We start from the raw sequence: 23611 nt of genomic DNA on the forward strand, positions 1-23611 counted from the left end.
AAACACAGTTCGATGAAAAGGAAGTACAAAACAAATGCAATCGCATTGATAAAAACACAGTCAGATAAAGGGTATTGCAAGAAATACAAGTAAAGAACATCAGATGTGCAAATGCATAGAGTTCGTACCTTAACGGCAACAGCTGAAAAATGGGAATCTGGCTCCCTCAGTAAGGGATCCGTCGATGCATCAACGAAATCAGTGATGTGCCTAACACCTCCAGCAGGCAGAATGTGCCTTTAGAAATGATACCTCGCCGCGTCAAAAGGCCTCACTTCCAGTGGTAAGGGCTCTGGCTCTGCATCAGAATCAAACTTTGCCTCGAACTCCACCTCTGGAAGAGCCCCGTCATGTGAAAAGTCGTCTGTCATCTGGAATATAGATGAAGAGTTGATGAAAAGTGAAGAAAATGGGGAAAATAGGTGGAAAATGCCAAAAGTCAACTCAAGTCAAACCCTAGGAGAGAGAAAATGGGAGAAAAAGTCAAAGCCTAAGAAAAGGCGCCAAACCCAAGAGAAACTCGAGGGGAACAAGCCTCAAGTGGTGAAAATGAAGAAAAAAACACCGAAATCAATTTTCAATCGGTTCAAAACGAAGGAAATCAAGAGGTTTTAGCGAATCAACTTCGCGTGGGGCGTTGGAAAACGGGTATAAAGCTCGGATCTAGAGAGAAGGAATGTCTGGAGTGAGAAAGGGATGGATTTCGGACAAGGGGAAGTGAGGAAATGAAGTTTGGGTGTGTTTACTTAAAGACCCAAAGGTGAAAAGACCAAAAAGGGCCGATCTGCCATCGATGGCCGGTCAGCTACCACTGGTGGCTGAAAACCCTTGGGGGTGGCCGACACCCCTCCCTAGTGGCCATCAATCTTCCAGTGTTCCTCCTTTGAGTCTTGCTGCTTTTTCGTGTCCTTAGTTCTCTAAAAGTGCAAGAAAAGTTCACTTTTAAGCACAAATTGCCTCTGCGGAAGCTCTAAACCGTGTCTTCGGTGCATGATGTTTATCACTAATCAACACGAATGAGGTGTATCCTTTTTAACTTGTTGCAACTCTTCCGAGAGGTAAATCGGAAGTTGCATTTCTCCATTGTTCCATAGAATATGCATTTCTCCATTGTTGCATAGAATATGCATTCCTCCATTGTTGCATGAAATATGCATTTCTCCATTGTCACATTGAATATGCATAGAACATGCACTTCTCCATTTGCATAGAACATGCTTCCAATTATCATGCATAGAACATACTGTCACCACATTTGCATAAAACATGTTTTGTTTATTGTGCATAGAACATGCACCCTTACTATGTTGTATTTGTTAAGTCTATTTCTTATGCAGGCACGATATTGTATGTACGATTCATTTAGAGGAGTTCCAGGTGAAATTATTCATGTCCTTCGAATTACTCGCTTCGGTTAAAAATATTCGGGTACGCCCGGTGTTTACACCACCTATTTCTCCTCTCCCGTGCGATGCGTTAGGACGCGTTCAGTTAGAGACATTTGGGTACATCCTGGTGTTCTCATTACCTCTTCTCCTCTCGCATGCGACGCATTAGGATGCCTTCGGTTAGAGACATTTGGGTGTGTCCCGATGTTCACATTACCTCTTTCTCCTCTCGTGTGCGACGCGTTAGGACGCTTCAACTAGAGACATTTGGGTTCATCCCGATGTTCTCATTACCTCTTCTCCTCTCGCGTGTGACGCATTAGGACACCTTCGGTTAGAGACATTTGGGTGTTTTTCGGTGTTCTCACTACCCTTTTCTCCTCTCGCATGCTACACGTTAGGACGCTTCGGTTAGAAAAATTCGGGTGCATCCCGGTGTTCATGCCTCTCTTTTCTCCTTTCGCGTGCAACACGTTGGAATCTTGCTTGAGACCTCGGGTGCACCCGACAGTGGTGTTTCTCTTCATCTTTCCTGCGCGTCGTGTAGTTAAGCTTGCATAAGTTTCTTACATCTTTTCTGCATGAAATGTGGTTTGGCTTATGATTCCTACACATGGCGTGTTTATTTACTTACTTCTTTTCGTGTATGAGATTGTTGTACCTCGTTTTGGTTTGTATGAATGTAGCATTTTTCATTGCATAGCATTTGCATTTAAATGTTTCATTATAGCCTCATTGCATGATCATAAGTTATGTTCTACATTATGCATATCACTTGCATCTTGCCCCAAAACTACGCTAGTTTGATTCCTTGCAAAGGGATCCGTAGGAAGCCCGCAGGCGCAACCGTTCTTTTTCTTGCTTGTTTGTTTGTCCAAGTCATCGGCCTTGTCAAAAATGGGTCATCTCTGGGCTTTGACATTCACTCCCGTCATTTTATGACTTCTGAGTTCTGTCAAAGAGGGGCAACTGTAGACACCCCATTTTTGACCGTCCTCAAGACTTAGACGTCATCGCTTGTGAACTCGATGATTGTGCATGTTTGTGTTCGTTTTGAATGTCCGAAGTCCTCGGCGGAATGCCTTGTTTTTTAGCCTCTAAACCTTATTCTTTCTATGCCTTGTTTTGGACCAAAACTTGGTGTCTGGACCTCTTGGTGACCTGTCGGCCACCACCCAAGGCTGTCGGCCATGGGATGTTTTTGTCGACCATGGGTGTGGCCGATCGGCCACCAATGCCTTTTTCCAGATATTTATTGACAATTGTGCCAGTTGTTGCACACTGAGCTGCATCTCCATACACGTGTATGGTGAGATGTTTCTAAGCTCAAGGGGGTGTTTTTCTATAAATAGGGGGTTCCTTCCCCATTTTGGAGGGTTAGAAAAATTAGAGCAAAAATCTCTCTCTCTCTCTCTCTCTCTCTCTCTCTCTAGCTTTCTCTCTCTCCCTTGATATTTTGTACACATTTGCTCACAAGTCCTTAGCTTTTGCATACCAACCCTTAACCAAATACTCTCACCTTTGGCCTGAGATTATTTGGAGTCTTGTTTGAGCTCTAGAAGATGGTTTGAGCTTGGATTATTGACTATTTTGTGCTTTGCTTCGAAGGTATAGCACTTACCTTATTTATACTTGTTTTGTATCTTGGTTTTGCCATCTATTTCAACTGTTTTTGGGCTGATTTTGAACTGTCAAAAACTCTATTTTTGTGACTTCAAAGTGTTGGTTTGAGGTCTCTTTGAGTTAGGGGGTGGTCCACCCTTTTTGCTCCTTTGTTTGTTAAGCCTTTGTACCTTTTTTCACCACTTTTAAACCAAATTTTTTGGACCTTTTAACCACTGAATTTTAGAGCTTTTTCAATGGTAAAAACCTTATTTTGAAGTCCAAAATTGGAGGGGTTAGCCTCCCCTCCTTGTGTCTTGTCTGCATGCCTAGTTAGCCTCACATGTTAGCTTATTATTTTAGCTTTTTGTGGCTCAAGTCCAGCATGTTTTAAGCTCTGTTTTGACCTGTTCTGGCTCTGTTTTAGGCTGGTTAATTCATTTGAGTCTTGTATTGCATAGTTGTGGTGTAATTTCCTTCATTAGCTTGATGTGTTAATGCTTTAATCATCATTGTTTTGAGTTAATAGCATATTTTAGTGTTGTTTTACACTTCATTTCAGCACTATAATCTCTGCAATCTCCCTCAAGTCTTCACTCTTTTGTTTGCTTTGAAAGTGGCTTTAAACCTCTTGTTTACCTAAGTGTGAAATGGAGGTGTTGCACCTAATGGTTTAATCCCTTGGGGAGTTCATTACCAACAGTGTAATGCCTCTTTCATGCCCAAAGCAACTTGTTGTTCGAGTCATCTTTCCATTAGAGGACACTCACTAATAGACTTAATGGATTAAAGAATGGCTTTGGTAATTAAAATGAGTAAACAAAATTGGACAAGTAAAAGAGGCAAGATAAGCATTCTTTGTGTTGTATTGCATATGTTCAAATTGGATGTTAGTTTGAACACAAGGGAAATGAGACCTTTCATATTCAAAAGTGATGAAATGTGTCATTTCCTTGGTCTCCATTGCCCTTGATCATGCATGATAGGGTGATGGTCCTTTGGTCTCATTTTGCATTCATTGAACTTGCACAATTGGTTTCACAAACCATCATGCAATGAAATTGCTTGATTGATGGTTTCTAAACCCAAACTTTGTCCCTCCTTTGATCTCCCCATGAAAAGGAGAGGCAAAGTGTGCAAATAATATGTGAGAATGCACTGTTTTGCTCTGTCTGCTGTTTGTTGCTGAAAAAATAGGAGTTCATGTCATCAGTGGCCGACCGACCACCACTAGCAGTCGATCGACTACTAGTGGTAGCCGACCGGCCACCATTAGTAGCCGACAGGCCCCCTGTCAGCCACCAATGAAATTTGCATAGTGTGTTCCTAAGGTGAAGCAGAGGTATTCTGGAAGTTGGCAGAATTTTTGGTGTTCAAATGTGCAAACAGAGGCTCGCAGCAGCAAAATGGTGACTTTTCGGGTGGAGGAACCGAGCATACATGCATCCCTCGTTTCCCGAGGTCGTTTAGTTAACTTGTCTAGTTAATTAATTGATTAATTAGTGTTGTAATAATTAGCTTAATTAGCGTAGCTAGTTAGTTGGCTTATTTATTCGGACCCTCCTTTGCGAGGGCGTAATGTTGTAATAAGTGTGCGTGTGTGTGCATATTTTCCAACCCCACGTCTTTATCCCTTTTATTTAATCGCTTTTGATAGTTAGATTAGGACATGTTTTGATTAGCATATCGCATGCTTACATCCATTCATTCGTATTGCATGCACCGAGGCTCGGCGCATCATTCAAATTACATTGTCATTTCAATATCTTATTTGAATACGTGTTTAACCACATGTTATCAAGTTATTTCATCTGCCATATTAGTAGCCGAGCCTATTAATTGCATTATTGCATGTTGTAGACGTCCCCGAACGCTCCCGGGAGGAACGAGCTCCCGTTCCGTTCATTTTGGGGTCACTACAGCTCAAGACTCTCCAAATTGTCACGGTTCTAAGTCTGAACCAAAGAGTCCAAATCCGGCAAATCGTTTTGAGAAACAGATTTTTGAAAAGAAGTGCCAAACATGGACTGCTTTGCCAGATACAGAGTCGCCACTTAAATGTTTTTTTTAATGGGAAATTTAGGAAACCCTGACTCGGTGCCAAAGGCTACGTGTCCGTCATCACCAAAGTTGCCTCGGCTCGGGAACTTGGGTACGATTGGGGAAGGTCACTTCGTGAGCACCGCCGCTCGCCCGATCAAAGATCGGCCTCTACTAACCATGATATCTATTTTTGAAAACTTTGTGTGTCCTTATTCCGGTTATTAGCCTAGGTTACTATGTGATGCACACAGCATATAAGTATAGACTGGGTCGCCCGAATTGGAACAAAACATTTCATGCTTGTTTATTTAAAAGATGGTTTGCTACTCGGAAGTAGGCTTAAAATGCAGATTTTGCCACCCGCAGGTGGGCTTAGAAAAGATGGTTTTGCCACTATCTAGTGGGCTTAAAACAAACAGTTGATGATTTATTCCAATCCAAGTAACCCAACCTTCACCCACAGGCATTCAGGCAGTTATATCAAATAAGCATTTAGCCTCATGGTAAGCATGCTATTTATGGCAGTCACTCACACGCATGCAAGGATGCTAAAGCATAAAACTCACCAAGTACTCCAAGCCAAAACAAAAACTCATTAGAAATCATGCATGAATCCTAAGTATACAGAAATGCCTAATGCAACACATGCAAGAATGCAAACTATAGCAGGCTCGGCTATTCTAAACATGGCATATGGAATGCTACAGCTAACATGTATTCAACTTGGAATTGAAATACAAATGCAGTTAGTATGATGCGCCGAGCCCGGTGCATGCAAAACAGATGAATGATGCAAACATGCTGTCATACTGTATGCTAATTGAAATATGCCCTAATCTAACCATCATAAGCGGATAAATAAAAGGGAGAAAGACGCGGGGTTGGAAGACATACAACACACACACGCACACTTATTACAGTTGTGCCCTCGCGCAGAGGGTCCGAATAAATATACAGTCCCGAATAAAAGAATATTAGAGTCCAAATAATACAGTCCAAATAATATACAAATTCCTAATTAATTAATCAAATTAACTAAGAAAGCTGTAAAAACTGGCGTGCAAGCCAGGGACTGCCTTGCTTCTGATGAATGATGCATGTCTGGGCTGCCTTACGCGGAAATCCACTGGGATGCCCCAATTAGCCTCTGTTTATACCTTTTCTCGAAATGCGCACCAAACTCCAAAAAGTTACTGATTCTTCATTTTGCTGCAACAGAGAGCAGGAAAGGGGCATGGCAATGTATTTTCACAGATATATGCATGCCTCGATCCTCGTGCCACCAATCACGCATATCGATGCATGATGGCAGAGGGGTCGAAATGTGCAACTCAATATGGAATGAATGCACGTATAAACATAACAAAACCTAACTCCATCATGAGTAATCCGGTGTGTCGGTGACTGGGGAATTGAGACACGTTCCATCACTCGGAGTACGAAACGTACCTCGTTTCCCGTGCCCAGGCTAACTCCTATTCCGAACACAATGCAATATGCATGACATGCATGAATGCAACTAAGATACAACCTAGCATGCACAATGCTATGAAAATGAGATGCCTCGAAGTGCGTGCACACAGGCACGCAAACCAAGGAAATGCATGAATGCGATCTAAGATACAACCTAGTATGCACAATGCTATGAAAATGAGATGCCTCGAAGTGCGTGCACACGGGCACGCAAACCAAGGAAATGCATGAATGCGATCTAAGATACAACCTAGTATGCACTATGCTATGAAAATGAGATGCCTCGAAGTGCGTGCACACGGGCACGCAAACCAAGGAAATGCATGAATGCGATCTAAGATACAACCTAGTATGCACTATGCTGTGAAAATGAGATGCCTCGAAATGCGTGCACACGGGCACGCAAACCGAGAAAATGACATACGCAATGCAAATGATATGGAAATGCGATATGGGCTTACACTAACATGAGAGAGCCTCAGCCACACTCACATAAGAGGCCGATGGATGAAAATGAAGTGCCCCAAAATGCGTGCACACGGGCACGCAAACCGAGGCAATGGCATATGCAATGCAATGGCATGGAAATGGCATATAGAATGCAACATGGACTTATACTAACATGAGAGAGCCTCAGCCGCACTCACATAAGAGGCCGATGGATGAAAATGAAGTGCCTCGAAATGCGTGCACACGGGCACGCAAACCGAGGCAATGGCATATGCAATGCAATGGCATGGAAATGGCATATAGAATGCAACATGGACTTATACTAACACGAGAGAGCCTCAGCCGCACTCACATAAGAGGCCGATGGATGAAAATGAAGTGCCTCGAAATACGTGCACATGGGCACGCAAACCGAGGCAATGGCATACGCAATGCAAATGACATGGAAATGTGATATGAAATGTAACATGGAATTTAGGCACTGAAATATGGGGAAAACAGCCCCGAAAATGAAGCGAAAACCCACCCGATGCATGGAATCTCTCCCGAAATGCAAAATTAGGCACCCGAAATGGCCTATAGCTATACCAAATATGCATAATTGGCACATGGAATGAAAATACAGGAGCAAGGAAGCCCAAAAATAAGCATTTTACTAGTACAAAACATGGCCAAACAGCAAGCAAAGATAGGGCAAAATTAGCATGCGAAAATGGCCCTAAACATGAGGTTATGAAGCAACTCATAGCTACTGTCCTCAAACAGGTTAGGACCCTTCAACAACATTGAAGAGGGACCAAAAATAAGCACTTTCACAGAACTGTAAAAACCTCAAAAACAAACATGGATAAGGCTAAGTTCTTATGCAAGAAAACGGACCGAAAGGTGGCCAAAGAGGCAAGTGGTATATGAAAAGCCCAAACTGAAAAATTCCCTTCTACAACATTGAAGAGGGACCAAAAATAAGCATATTCACAGAACTGTAAAATGGCCAAAAACAAAAGCATGATAGGCTGCCATAGCTTGAAAAAATGGGACCAAAAAGGGAGTATAAAGGCAAGTATAATATGGAGGTCACAAACAGTGTTTAACCCTTCTTCAATGTTGAAGAGGGGCTTAAAATAAGCCTATTTACAGTTTATGTCATGCTCCAAAACAGATTACACACGAGCTAAAAATATCATGCAAGAAAACGGTATTTAAGAAGGGTATTGAAGCAAGTATAATATGGAGGGCTCAAACAGGGTTGAGCCCTTAATGAGACATGAAAATGAGCTCAAAATAATGCCACTTTCAGTTATGGCCGGAGCTCAAAGAAATAAGCATGTATAGCTAAGAAATGATGCCAAAATTAGCTCAAAAAAGGAAGAACACTACTTACCCTTGAAGACTTGATTTTGGTTGCCTCTTGGCTTGAGTTTGTGGTTCCCTTAGGCCTTGGAGAACACCTCCTTGCTGCTGGAAATGGAGTGGTGGTGGTGGAGCTTGGTGTTGTAGAAGAAATGGTGGTGTAGGGCTTGGAGTTTCTTGCTTGAAAGAGAGGGATAGAGAGAGATTTATGTATGCAACCTTGAAGGTGATTTTTTCTAACCCCTATCCCCAATGCCACCTGCTGGTTATATGAACCAAAGAAGGGAGCAAAGGGAGACAAAAGGTCAAGGAAAAGTAGGCAAGTTTTCCCCCCATAAAATATCCCCCGGATTGGGATATTTTCTGGGGGAAACAGCTACACAGCTGTAAAGTGCCTGGCACAAGGAAAATGGCCGGCCCCTTATTTTTGCTCCAGGTGGCCGGCCGGCCACCCCCCCTAGCCGGCCGGCTAGGGGTCAAAAAGGTCAACTTCAAATAGTGGCCGGCCACCCCAAAAAGGTGGCCTCTCAGGTCTCCTCTTCACAACCCTGTGGTTCGAATTTGGAAACTCCAAAACATGAGAGAGAACAAGCCATTTTCAAGAGGGGTTCAAAAGGGTCAAGTGGAATTAGTGGCCGGCCATAAACTTTTAGGGTCCTCCCATGTGTGTACAACACAAATATGTGGTTCAAAGTTCAAGAAAGTGGCCCCAAGGTATTCAACATTAGCCCGGAAGTGTGAAAAACGGACGTCGGAGGGCATCGGAGGATATATAACTGGTTGCTGCAACAATTACTGGCCTCCCACCCTTCAGTGACCTTCCTAGTGATAAAACAGAGGTACCTGCTAAAAATGAACGAAAACCGTCGCAAAACGAATGTTCGGGGGCCAAAACGCGCAGTTCGGGGTCCCGAAAATGGGCTGTTAAGCACCGAAAGTGGCATTCGGCCACGAAGTGGGTTTCTCGGACCCCAGTGTCCCTCAAAAGGGAGCAAATAAGATGTATGCCAAAAATTAGAGCAAATGGAGACGGTTAAGCGGTCCCGAACCGAGGCACACGGCCAACGGTCCCGAAAAACCGGAAACCGGACTCCGAAATGGGCAAAATGGCCTGTGGCCACAAAATGTAGCCCACGGCCACTGAGAGATGGTCTACAGGACCTCTCCCTCCCCTCAGGAAAAGAAACAGAGAAAACCGAGCCTGGTTCGTAAACCGAGGTAAGGCACAGAAGAAGGTTCGGAAGTCCGGAGGCGGGGCTCACGGCCGCGACTCTGAGACTTCTGAACGAGCACGATATGCAACGTCATCGAGCGCTCAATCGGTGATGTCTGAGTCTTAAGGTCGGTCAAAAATGGGGTGTCTACAGTTGCCCCTCTTTGACAGAACTCGAAAGTCATAAGTGACGGGAGTGAATGTCAAAGCCCAGAGACGACTCATTTTTGACAAGGCCGAAGACTTAGACAAACATACAAAATAAACAGATACGTGCCCGCAGGCATGCCCGCAGGCAGAGGGGGCAAAATGCAAAATGATATGCAAGAAGATTTTGAAGATTGGACTTATACGCTACGCGAAGCCGGTTATCACTCATGATCATGCAAAGAGAGCTGTAATGAAGCAATTATGCGAAATAAATGCAACATTTTAAGCGAATGCTAGGCAAGCAAGTAAACTCGAGCCAAACTACACCTCGTGCAGAAAGGATGTAAGAAAATTATGGAATTCTCACTGCAAATACAGTGTGCATGTGTGATAGATACACAGAGCGAACATGTGATTGATACACAAAAAGGTGAACACAAAGCGTGATAGATGCACTAAGTGAACAAGTATGATAGATATACTGAAAATGAACACAAAGTGTGATAGATGCACTAAGTGAGCAAAGCGAGTGTGTGATAGATGCACTATTTGAGCAAAGTGTAATTGATATACAAAGGGCGAAGTGAGCAAAGTGTAATGGATACACACTAAAGGTGAACGCAAAGTGTGATAGATGCACTTAATGAACAAGTATGATTGATATACTAAATGTGAACACGAAGTGTGATAGATGCACTTGGTGAGCAAGTATGATAGATATACTAAAAGGGAACACAAAGTGTGATAGATGCACTTAGTGAACGAGTATGATGGATATACTAAAAACGAACACAAAGTGTGATAGATGCACTATGTGAACAGAGTATGATTGATATACTAAATGGACACAAAGTGTGGTAGATGCACTTAGTGAACAAGTATGATGGATATACTAAAAGCGGACACAAAGTGTGATAGATGCACTATGTGAACAGAGTGTGATTGATACACTAAAAGCGAACACAAAGTGTGATAGATGCACTATGTGAACAGAGTGTGATGGATATACTAAAAGCGAACACAAAGTGTGATAGATGCACTATGTGAACAGAGTGTGATTGATACACTAAAAGCGAACACAAAGTGTGATAGATGCACTATGTGAACAGAGTGTGATTGATACACTAAAAGCGAACACAAAGTGTGATAGATGCACTATGTGAACAGAGTGTGATTGATACACTAAAAGCGAACACAAAGTGTGATAGATGCACTATGTGAACAGAGTGTGATTGATACACTAAAAGCGAACACAAAGTGTGATAGATGCACTATGTGAACAGAGTGTGATTGATACACTAAAAGTGAACACAAAGTGTGATAGATGCACTATGTGAACAGAGTGTGATTGATACACTAAAAGTGAACACAAAGTGTGATAGATGCACTTAGTGAACAGAGTATGATTGATATACTGAAAATGAACACAAAGTGTGATAGATGCACAATGTGAATAAGGTATGATTGATATACTGAAAATGAACACAAAGTGTGATAGATGCACAATGTGAATAAGGTGTGATTGATATACTGAAAATGAACACAAAGTGTGATAGATGCACAATGTGAATAAGGTATGATTGATATACTGAAAATGAACACAAAGTGTGATAGATGCACAATGTGAATAAGGTGTGATTGATACACTAAAGAAATGAAGTGAAGTGTGAAGTGCGATTGATACACTAAATGAATGATCTTAAACGGAACTTCTTTGAATGAACCGTACATACAATATCATGTATGAATAAGAAAGAAACTTGATAGGTACAGTGCAATACAATGCATGATGCTTAAGGAAAGCAATAAATGGACAAAACAGCGTTTTAGAAAGTACCTCATGAGGTGAGTGGTGGTGAACCGCTCTGCTCTGATAGGGATCTTCCCCTATGCTCTTCGAACACTTACCTTCAACTTACGGTACCAAGGCTCTGAAATACTGACAAGGGTTCTTCATGTAGAACACTTTGGACGTTGCCTTTCTTCCTGATCATATTCACAACTTTCCCTATTCTCTAACGGGGTGACAGACTAGGTTGGTTCAGTATCCAGAATTGAGGTGCATACCCGCTATCTCAACCTATGGGGCTTCCATACAGATTTCAAACCGAGGACACGCCTCTGGGTATTTAAACCAGACTTTAGTCTCGGAAATCCCGAACCTTTACGTTCTAGGCATCAGCCATTCGAACTCTAGTTTCCACCGTCGCAGTTGGTCTCCTAGGAACTCATTGTGAACACAGCCAAGATGCCTTTGGCGAGGAATGGTACTCAGGGAGAGCACTTTTGATCGCCATTCTGGCTTGAAGCAGACTTGATCTTGGGCTTGAGGTAGAGGCACACTCATACTTCGGAGCTTTGGCAAGACTTGAAAGGGTACACATGGAATGTAGTTTTGGAACTTACTGAAGTTGAAACAAACTCAGATGCTCGACATTTCCTCTTTTGCTTTTGCTTTGTAGTCTGGAACCCATATAGCTTCAGATAGGTCCTGGTTCTACTGTTCTGACGTGACCTGGGTTGAACCCTGCGGTTTTATGAAAGAACGAATCTTGTTTTGCACAGATGTGGAGAACGGCACGGCACTCGGAGCGCAAAACAATTTTATTTTTGAATTGATAAATGAGCTTTTGACCGGGTATTGAGCCTACGACTGAACACAGCAAGACAACTCAACAAGGAAATAAAAGGCACACAACCTAGACACATCGAGTAACACTCGAAACGACTCAAAACAAGAATCGAGATAAAACAAAAAGACACGACACTCAGACGTGCACAGGGAGCCTGTTTCACCGGGTAGTGTTTCCCACCCTCTTTCATTTGTGGTTCTCACATCGCTCGGCCCTCAGGCTCTGTTTTTCTGAAAAAGCCCTTTTCTCACTTTTTCTCTCATCGCACATCTCTCTATTCTTCAATCTCTCATTTTTCATCCCTCCCCTGGGTGGTTGATGGATGAACAGGAAGTTGCAGGCTCACACCCAACATAATCAGCTCGCGGCTATTTCTTTTGGTGACATCTGTCGATGCGCCGGGTGAGGGAATGGAGCATCTCGATCCTTTCCAATTCGTGCTTCGCACTCGGCTTGATACCTCGCTGCTTGGAGGATGAGAGAGCTTTCTACCCTTTGTTGTGCTCTTTTCTGGCGAATACGGTGCCTTTCTTGGCAAGTATGTTGACAATGGGAAAGACAGGAAACCTGACTCAACTGTGCCCTTATTTCATCATTTTGACCATTTTTATTTCGGTTTTAAAACAATTTTGACCAACATGAAAGTAGATTAACATGCTTGTTCAATTTTGATTTGAAATCATGCAAGGTAGGCTGTGAGCACTGAGAGTTTTCCTTTTTTGGGTCCAAGAAACGGTCCAGTTTTGAAAATGGAATACTTTTCAAAAAGGTTAGTCAACCTCAGTAAAAATTCTCAAAAACTATTTTTGCAAACGACCACTGCTCAACGAGCACGGAACCTACTCTTGAGATGCACAACCTCGGATTCGAAGGAAAATTGCCCCTTGCTTGAGGGGAACTGCATGGCAACGGAAAGTTGCCCCCTGTTTGAACGGCACCGCGGCGCATTGAACGGCGACGGAAAGTTGCCCCTTGTTTGAACGGCACCGCGGCGCATTGAATGGCAACGGAAAGTTGCCCCTTGTCTGAATGGCACCGTAGTGTATTGTAATCAGCCCTCAGAGCGATGATTGCAACCGAACTCCCGGATACAGAAAAGACAAAGATGACCAGAACCATCGCATGGACATAATCGAATTATTTTACGGCTGGACTTCAGAATGAAGTTGCCTACGTATCCCAAAGACGGGTATCAAGCCTCACGTAGTTCGGGGTTAAGGTACACTCGGGTATTAACCTCTTCTTTTTAGGCTCTAACTTTTGCCAAGGCGCCCGTTGCGGGTTTTCGACCTTGCGAGCTTTGTTCTTCTTTTCTTTTCAATTCTTTTCATTTCTTTTTCCTTTTTTTGATTTTATTTTTTTGTTTTCTTTTGCATTTTTGTATTGCTTCTTTTTTTTTGTCTTTTTCTGTTGCTCTAACTTTTGCCTGGGTCGCCCTTCCGGGTTTTCGGCCCAGCGAGCCTCTCAAGGGTAAAAGTGTAGTAAGTCCATGCCAACTGGTTTTGAGATCCTGAAATTATCTGAATCCAGGAGAATGGCTGTTGTTCTAGCTTCGCAAGCTTCTTTTGATGACATCTGATCTTCTTGATCTGACTTTCTTGCCTCTTGTTCGAGGGCTGCTTTGAATCCGGCCACACAGGCCTCACATCGTAGTTGATCGTTGAACCTTCTGAATTCAAGTTTCAAGGTTTGGAAGCGAAGGGGTTGAGTCTCGAGGCTGAGAGCGATCCTAGGCTGTACAATCTCAAGAGTGATTCCACACAGGTCTTCGCAGGACCGCGCAAAACATTTTGTTTTTGAAAGTTTTTAAGAAAGCGACAAATCACTCGCGCTGAAGATAGTGTGAAACCAGTCTGGATCAAGCCAGGGTCCTTCTCAGTACTTACGCTAACAAGCATGATTCCATTCATTAAGGGCTTAGCACGCCTTTCTTTCTCTCAATTTGATCAAAGTTTTGCAAATCCCGAGGAATTCCTTCCTCTTTATTTTCACCGCAGTGTTCAAAAGGTTTTGAAAAACTTAGGTCAATGCAATGATTTCAAGGCATAAGAGAGAGCAGGTGGAATGCGCTGCCATTTCATTCAAATCTCGGCACAACTAGCACATGGCAGAGGCAAACACAAGGGTGTGAAAATCACTGCTGTTTCATTCAAATCTGTTGGTACAACTGGCTCCCTGGCAGAAACAGACTCAAAACAAAACGAAAAGACAAACACAAAACAAAATGGTGATGCCCGAGGTAACACCCCCGGGATCACCCGACCTCCTATACAACAGGACTGACTCGATACAACAAGACAGACCCAAAACAAAAGAGACTGACTTAAAACAAAAAGACAGTCTCAAAACAAAACAACAAAACAACAAAACAGACCCAATACCCAAGTCAGAAAGCACAAAAACTGGTATTTACACATTGCTCAGAACAGTGTGTGCCATTCCCACGTCTGAAGTTAATCGAGCGCCGCCCGCAGGTGGTTCAATCTCTGATCAGATCACATTATCTCCCCACAAATTCACTAATCAAGTGCCGACAGACTTTGCGGGACCTGGCGCAGGGATGACCCCGTTGTCAAACAGATCTTGTACATCATGGCGCAGACGAAAGCAACTGTCGGTGTCATGACCGGTTTGTTGATGGTAGGCGCAGTATTTAGTCTGATCATGCTTTGCAGGGATAGGATCAGGTAAAGGCCGTTGTTCCAATGGCTTCAAATGTCCTTTTCGGATTAAGGCCTCTAGAGCTTTTGACAAAGGCATATAAAGCGGGGTGAAAACCCTCTTGACTCGGGGTGGATATTTGGTTCCTTGTGAGCTACTTCCGGACGCACCGGTAAATGGGGTAGCTGTTTTTGATGCGGTGGTAGCCACCATGCCTACATCAGAAGATCTTGCAGCTGCATCACCACTGGTGGTCGCATTCGAATTGCGGCAAACGCCCTCCTGGGCTGTTCCTTATCCTGGTCAAACAGACCTTGCCTCATTGCATCTTCGATTTGTACCCCCATATCGTGTAAATCTGAGAAGGTGGGAAAGGGGATTACAATCATTCTCTGCATTAGCTTAGGCTGGAGATTGCGCATAATCATCCGAATTTGATCTTTGTCCGTGGGCCTCAGGGTCATCATTGAGGCCTTTGCCCTCCACCGGGTCACGAATTCTGAGAAGCTCTCCTTCGGCTCCTGCCTCATCGTCTCAAGATCACGGGTGGTAATCTCGATTTGGGTATTGTATGAATATTGTGCGACGAAGGCCTCGGCCATCTCCTCCCAGCTTTGTTTCACTGAATCCTCCAATTTGGCATACCAGGTGACTGCAATACCCGACAGGGTCCTGCCAAAAAGGGAGAGCTTCTGCAATCTTGTCAAGCCCATCGGGCGCAAAACATCTGAAAATAAACTCAGGTAGACCATGGGATCTCCTGACCCATCAAAACGGTCGATGTGAGGCATCTTGAACCTGTCCGGCAGAGTTACAGCTGCGTCGGTGTACCCGTCCTCAATGCCCGGGATGGACTTTACCCCCTGGGATTTCTTGAACAACTTTTCAAGCTTGCTCAACTTCAATGCTGTATGGTCTACCTCGAACTCAAAGGGAGAGTCCGATGGGTTGATTGGTGCTTTAGACAGCTGGGGTAAGATTGGGGGCGGAGCCGGCCCGCCTGGAATGTCCGTATCTCCCTGGACATTTGGCGTCTCCCCAGGTACTGGAGCTCCTGCTGGGGGAGGAACTTGTTATGAAGTGGACGCGTCGCTTTGCTGTTGCAGCTTGATGATGAGCTCGGCCTGCTGAGCCATGATTGCAGCCTGCTGTTTGGCAAATTCCTTCTGACGGGCAGCATCCTGCTGCATGAGTTTCATACTTTCTTGCATCTGGCGCATCATGGCCTCCATCCCTAACGTGTTCTGCTGATCCATCTGTTTGACTGATGTCTATCCCTGCAGTAGAAACCGAGACCTCAGCCTGACTGTTCACTGGTGGGGTGGATAAGGGCCACTGATCTGGTAACTGTTGAACCGGTGATTTGTGCCCGACTAGCCCTTTTTACCTTGCCTCTGGCGGAGGAACACTGATTGCCCTTGAACTGAATCTCTGACCTAGCAAAGTCTATCAGCACAAGTTCGATGAACCTCGGGGGATATTGGAGCCTTCTGAAGCTATGGTTCCCAGACTACCCCTAGCAAAAGAGAAAACAGACAGCATCTCAGCCTGATTCCATCTGAACGGATACGAGCATAATTGAATGAGTGTGCCCTCTACTGAATTCTGCCCCAAAATTCGGCCTCAAAATCTGAGTCTGATACCCACAGGTAAAGCTGACTCCCAAATACTGATAGTAATGCCTGTAGGCCTGATGCCTAAATTCGCAAACTGGTGCCCGCAGGCCTGATGCCCAAACTCATACACTGATACATGCATTCCTGTAGAGACGCACTCTAAAGCACATAACAGATAAGTGAGAGCCAAAACACCCCTATGAAGGGGTAGGGTTTCCCTGTCCTATTTTGTCAGGAGCTAGGGTTTCACTACGCACGCAGCGGTTTCAAACAACCTATAAACCGGTAAGCAACCTGTCCTAGTTTGGGATGGTCACTATGGATCCGAATATGTACTAGGTCGAATGGTCAAAGAGGGTGCCCTGGTAAAACCGGGGTTTGTGTTCCCATACTGGCAGAGCCCACAACCGGTCAGCCTTGTGGTCATGCCTTGACAAGACAAGCCTCCGGCAAACCGTTCAGGAATAGCAGATGGCAAACACGGTGTCCTAGGCGCACCAATGCAAATGCAATGCAAAGAAACACACAAGTGTAGTCAAAAACAGATATCACGAGTTCGAGTCAAGTTCTCTAAATCCCCAGCAGAGTCGCCAGAAACTGTAGACGTCCCCGAACGCTCCCGGGAGGAACGAGCTCCCGTTCCGTTCATTTTGGGGTCACTACAGCTCAAGACTCTCCAACTTGTCACGGTTCTAAGTCTGAACCAAAGAGTCCAAATCCGGCAAATCGTTTTGAGAAACAGATTTTTGAAAAGAAGTGCCAAACATGGACTGCTTTGCCAGATACAGAGTCGCCACCTAAATGTTTTTTTTAATGGGAAATTTAGGAAACCCTGACTCGGTGCCAAAGGCCACGTGTCCGTCATCACCAAAGTTGCCTCGGCTCGGGAACTTGGGTACGATTGGGGAAGGTCACTTCGTGAGCACCGCCGCTCGCCCGATCAAAGATCGGCCTCTACTAACCATGATATCTATTTTTGAAAACTTTGTGTGTCCTTATTCCGGTTATTAGCCTAGGTTACTATGTGATGCACACAGCATATAAGTATAGACTGGGTCGCCCGAATTGGAACAAAACATTTCATGCTTGTTTATTTGAAAGATGGTTTGCTACTCGCAAGTAGGCTTAAAATGCAGATTTTGCCACCCGCAGGTGGGCTTAGAAAAGATGGTTTTGCCACTATCTAGTGGGCTTAAAACAAACAGTTGATGATTTATTCCAATCCAAGTAACCCAACCTTCACCCACAGGCATTCAGGCAGTTATATCAAATAAGCATTTAGCCTCATGGTAAGCATGTTATTTATGGCAGTCACTCACACGCATGCAAGGATGCTAAAGCATAAAACTCACCAAGTACTCCAAGCCAAAACAAAAATTCATTAGAAATCATGCATGAATCCTAAGTATACAGAAATGCCTAATGCAACACATGCAAGAATGCAAACTATAGCAGGCTCGGCTATTCTAAACATGGCATATGGAATGCTACAGCTAACATGTATTCAACTTGGAATTGAAATACAAATGCAGTTAGTATGATGCGCCGAGCCCGGTGCATGCAAAACAGATGAATGATGCAAACATGCTGTCATACTGTATGCTAATTGAAATATGCCCTAATCTAACCATCATAAGCGGATAAATAAAAGGGAGAAAGACGCGGGGTTGGAAGACATACAACACACACACGCACACTTATTACAGTTGTGCCCTCGCGCAGAGGGTCCGAATAAATATACAGTCCCGAATAAAAGAATATTACAGTCCAAATAATACAGTCCAAATAATATACAAATTCCTAATTAATTAATCAAATTAACTAAGAAAGCTGTAAAAACTGGCGTGCAAGCCAGGGACTGCCTTGCTTCTGATGAATGATGCATGTCTGGGCTGCCTTGCGCGGAAATCCACTGGGATGCCCCAATTAGCCTCTGTTTATACCTTTTCTCGAAATGCGCACCAAACTCCAAAAAGTTACTGATTCTTCATTTTGCTGCAACAGAGAGCAGGAAAGGGGCATGGCAATGTATTTTCACAGATATATGCATGCCTCGATCCTCGTGCCACCAATCACGCATATCGATGCATGATGGCAGAGGGGTCGAAATGTGCAACTCAATATGGAATGAATGCACGTATAAACATAACAAAACCTAACTCCATCATGAGTAATCCGGTGTGTCGGTGACTGGGGAATTGAGACACGTTCCATCACTCGGAGTACGAAACGTACCTCGTTTCCCGTGCCCAGGCTAACTCCTATTCCGAACACAATGCAATATGCATGACATGCATGAATGCAACTAAGATACAGCCTAGCATGCACAATGCTATGAAAATGAGATGCCTCGAAGTGCGTGCACACAGGCACGCAAACCAAGGAAATGCATGAATGCGATCTAAGATACAACCTAGTATGCACAATGCTATGAAAATGAGATGCCTCGAAGTGCGTGCACACGGGCACGCAAACCAAGGAAATGCATGAATGCGATCTAAGATACAACCTAGTATGCACTATGCTATGAAAATGAGATGCCTCGAAGTGCGTGCACACGGGCACGCAAACCAAGGAAATGCATGAATGCGATCTAAGATACAACCTAGTATGCAATATGCTGTGAAAATGAGATGCCTCGAAATGCGTGCACACGGGCACGCAAACCGAGGCAATGGCATATGCAATGCAATGGCATGGAAATGGCATATAGAATGCAACATGGACTTATACTAACATGAGAGAGCCTCAGCCGCACTCACATAAGAGGCCGATGGATGAAAATGAAGTGCCTCGAAATGCGTGCACACGGGCACGCAAACCGAGGCAATGGCATATGCAATGCAATGGCATGGAAATGGCATATAGAATGCAACATGGACTTATACTAACACGAGAGAGCCTCAGCCGCACTCACATAAGAGGCCGATGGATGAAAATGAAGTGCCTCGAAATACGTGCACATGGGCACGCAAACCGAGGCAATGGCATACGCAATGCAAATGACATGGAAATGTGATATGAAATGTAACATGGAATTTAGGCACTGAAATATGGGGAAAACAGCCCCGAAAATGAAGCGAAAACCCACCCGATGCATGGAATCTCTCCCGAAATGCAAAATTAGGCACCCGAAATGGCCTATAGCTATACCAAATATGCATAATTGGCACATGGAATGAAAATACAGGAGCAAGGAAGCCCAAAAATAAGCATTTTACTAGTACAAAACATGGCCAAACAGCAAGCAAAGATAGGGCAAAATTAGCATGCGAAAATGGCCCTAAACATGAGGTTATGAAGCAACTCATAGCTACTGTCCTCAAACAGGTTAGGACCCTTCAACAACATTTAAGAGGGACCAAAAATAAGCACTTTCACAGAACTGTAAAAACCTCAAAAACAAACATGGATAAGGCTAAGTTCTTATGCAAGAAAACGGACCGAAAGGTGGCCAAAGAGGCAAGTGGTATATGAAAAGCCCAAACTGAAAAATTCCCTTCTACAACATTGAAGAGGGACCAAAAATAAGCATATTCACAGAACTGTAAAATGGCCAAAAACAAAAGCATGATAGGCTGCCATAGCTTGCAAAAATGGGACCAAAAAGGGAGTATAAAGGCAAGTATAATATGGAGGTCACAAACAGTGTTGAACCCTTCTTCAATGTTGAAGAGGGGCTTAAAATAAGCCTATTTACAGTTTATGTCATGCTCCAAAACAGATTACACACGAGCTAAAAATATCATGCAAGAAAACGGTATTTAAGAAGGGTATTGAAGCAAGTATAAGATGGAGGGCTCAAACAGGGTTGAGCCCTTAATGAGACATGAAAATGAGCTCAAAATAAGGCCACTTTCAGTTATGGCCGGAGCTCAAAGAAATAATCATGTATAGCTAAGAAATGATGCCAAAATTAGCTCAAAAAAGGAAGAACACTACTTACCCTTGAAGACTTGATTTTGGTTGCCTCTTGGCTTGAGTTTGTGGTTCCCTTAGGCCTTGGAGAACACCTCCTTGCTTCTGGAAATGGAGTGGTGGTGGTGGAGCTTGGTGTTGTAGAAGAAATGGTGGTGTAGGGCTTGGAGTTTCTTGCTTGAAAGAGAGGGATAGAGAGAGATTTTTGTATGCAACCTTGAAGGTGATTTTTTCTAACCCCTATCCCCAATGCCACCTGCTGGTTATATGAACCAAAGAAGGGAGCAAAGGGAGACAAAAGGTCAAGGAAAAGTAGGCAAGTTTTCCCCCCATAAAATATCCCCCGGATTGGGATATTTTCTGGGGGAAACAGCTACACAGCTGTAAAGTGCCTGGCACAAGGAAAATGGCCGGCCCCTTATTTTTGCTCCAGGTGGCCGGCCGGCCACCCCCCCTAGCCGGCCGGCTAGGGATCAAAAAGGTCAACTTCAAATAGTGGCCGGCCACCCCAAAAAGGTGGCCTCTCAGGTCTCCTCTTCACAACCCTGTGGTTCGAATTTGGAAACTCCAAAACAGGAGAGAGAACAAGCCATTTTCAAGAGGGGTTCAAAAGGGTCAAGTGGAATTAGTGGCCGGCCATAAACTTTTAGGGTCCTCCCATGTGTGTACAACACAAATATGTGGTTCAAAGTTCAAGAAAGTGGCCCCAAGGTATTCAACATTAGCCCGGAAGTGTGAAAAACGGGCGTCGGAGGGCATCGGAGGATATATAACTGGTTGCTGCAACAATTACTGGCCTCCCACCCTTCAGTGACCTTCCTGGTGATAAAACAGAGGTACCTGCCAAAAATGAACGAAAACCGTCGCAAAACGAATGTTCAGGGGCCAAAACGCGCAGTTCTTGGTCCTGAAAATGGGCTGTTAAGCACCGAAAGTGACATTTGGCCACGAAGTGGGTTTCTCAGACCCCAGTGTCCCTCAAAAGGGAGCAAATAAGATGTATGTCAAAAATTAGAGCAAATGGAGACGGTTAAGCGGTCCCGAACCGAGGCACACGGCCAACGGTCCCGAAAAACCGGAAACCGGACTCCGAAATGGGCAAAATGGCCTGTGGCCACAAAATGTAGCCCACGGCCACTGAGAGATGGTCTATAGGACCTCTCCCTCCCCTCAGGAAAAGAAACAGAGAAAACCGAGCCTGGTTCGCAAACCGAGGTAAGGCACAGAAGAAGGTTCAGAAGTCGGGAGGCGGGGCTCACGGCCGCGACTCTGAGACTTCTGAACGAGCACGATATGCAACGTCACCGAGCGCTCAATCGGTGATGTTTGAGTCTTAAGGTCGGTCAAAAATGGGGTGTCTACACATGTGTTGCATTAGACATCTCGCATAGTTAGGATCATGCATCTTTCTAACTAGTTTCTGTTTTGGCTTGGAGTACTCGGTGAGTTTTATGCTTTAGCATACTTGCATAAGTGTGATTGCCATATTGCCATGTTTTGCATACTTGCCATGAGACTATGTGCTTAAATGCTAAGCTGCATGAATGCCTGTGGATGAAGGCTTGTTGTTTGAATTGGAACGATTCAACGAATGTAAGTTTTAAGCCCACTTTGTTGAGTGGAAAATCATGTTTTAAACCCACTTTGTTTGGTGGTAAATCTGCAATCTTTAAGCACACTTGAGGGTGGCAACTTCAAACCATTTTCGCAAACAAACATGAGTTGAAATGTTCCAATTCTTGCGGTGTACTCTATACTTGCTTGCGCACATCATATAGTAAGGTTAGATTAATAACCGAAACAAGAACGCATAATATTTATAAAATATCATATCATGATTAGTATAGGCCGATCTTTGATCGGGCGAGCGAGGATGCTCAATTCATGACCTTTCCCCCTCATACCTAAGTTCTCGAGCCGAGGCAACTTTGGTGATGACGGACACATGGCCTTCGACACGAGTCAAGGTTTCCTAAATTTTTCCAAAAATAAAATATTTAGGTGACGACTCTATATCTGGCAAAGCAGTTCAATTTTGGCATTATTTGATTTAAAATCGATCTTCCAAAATCATTTGTCAGATTTGGACTCTTTGATGTCTATCAATTTCACGTTGCACTTGTGAGACTAGATTCAGAACCGCGGGAGTCCGAACTATAGGGCTTTCTTTCAAACCTTTCGAAAAGGGGCGCGAAAAAGCCGGGCTACACTAACAAATTTCAAATCATACAGAGCTTGTTAACTAAAAATCAACCCATTACTTGAAATCACACCCACCTGTAAGAGCAGCGATAGCACCTTTTGCCACACACAACAGTAGCGGTAGCACCTTTCAACACACACTGCAGCAGTGGTAACACCCTTCGGCACACACAGAAGCAACAGCAGTCTCCTCGGCGGCACACAGGTCGGCTCCTCTCTCTACTCTCTGAACACTTCAATCGGTGCTAATGGGTCTCCAGTCTCCTCTCTCTCTCTCTCTCTCTCTCTCTACTTTGTTCTTTTCTTTTTCTTTTTCTTTTTTATTTCAAATGAAATGTGTGGGTCAAAACTTTGAGATGGGTTGTACAAAGAAATGGGGGTGTATAAAGAACTTGGACCATTCGAGCCTTATAATTTTCGAGTTACGAATCACAACTGTACACCTATGTGAATTGATGAGGTAAGGGTTACACCTAGATTCGAGCTCCTCTCGAGCCAGTCGAATTCAGTGTACCAAGACTTATCCTTATTCTACAACACTTGGATGATGAATGATATCCAAAAGATGACAAGTCATGGATAAGAATGGGAATTCGTGGAAGATTAGGACTATCTTACCTGAATGAAAGTCTTAGGGAAAAAGAAATGTAGCTAGCACAATATCCAATTGGATAGAATATGACCACTTGTGGCCTATGCAGTGCGGTAAATGAATAGAGCTGCTTATGACTAGGCTCAAACTTGATTCGGTAAGAATTTGTTTGAATTTGGTTCGTTAAGTTGTTGTTGTTGTTGTTGTTTTTTTTTTTTTTTTTTTTTTTTTTTGCGTTCGAACTCGAGCTCGAGCTCGTTAAATTTTTAATAAACAAGTCCAAACATTCTAAAGCTTAGCTCGTAAGCTCGACTCGTTAG

The sequence above is a fragment of the Camellia sinensis genome, chromosome 12, assembly GCF_055761805.1.
Source record: "Camellia sinensis isolate YWXY chromosome 12, ASM5576180v1, whole genome shotgun sequence".
NCBI classification, from domain to species: Eukaryota; Viridiplantae; Streptophyta; class Magnoliopsida; order Ericales; family Theaceae; genus Camellia; species Camellia sinensis.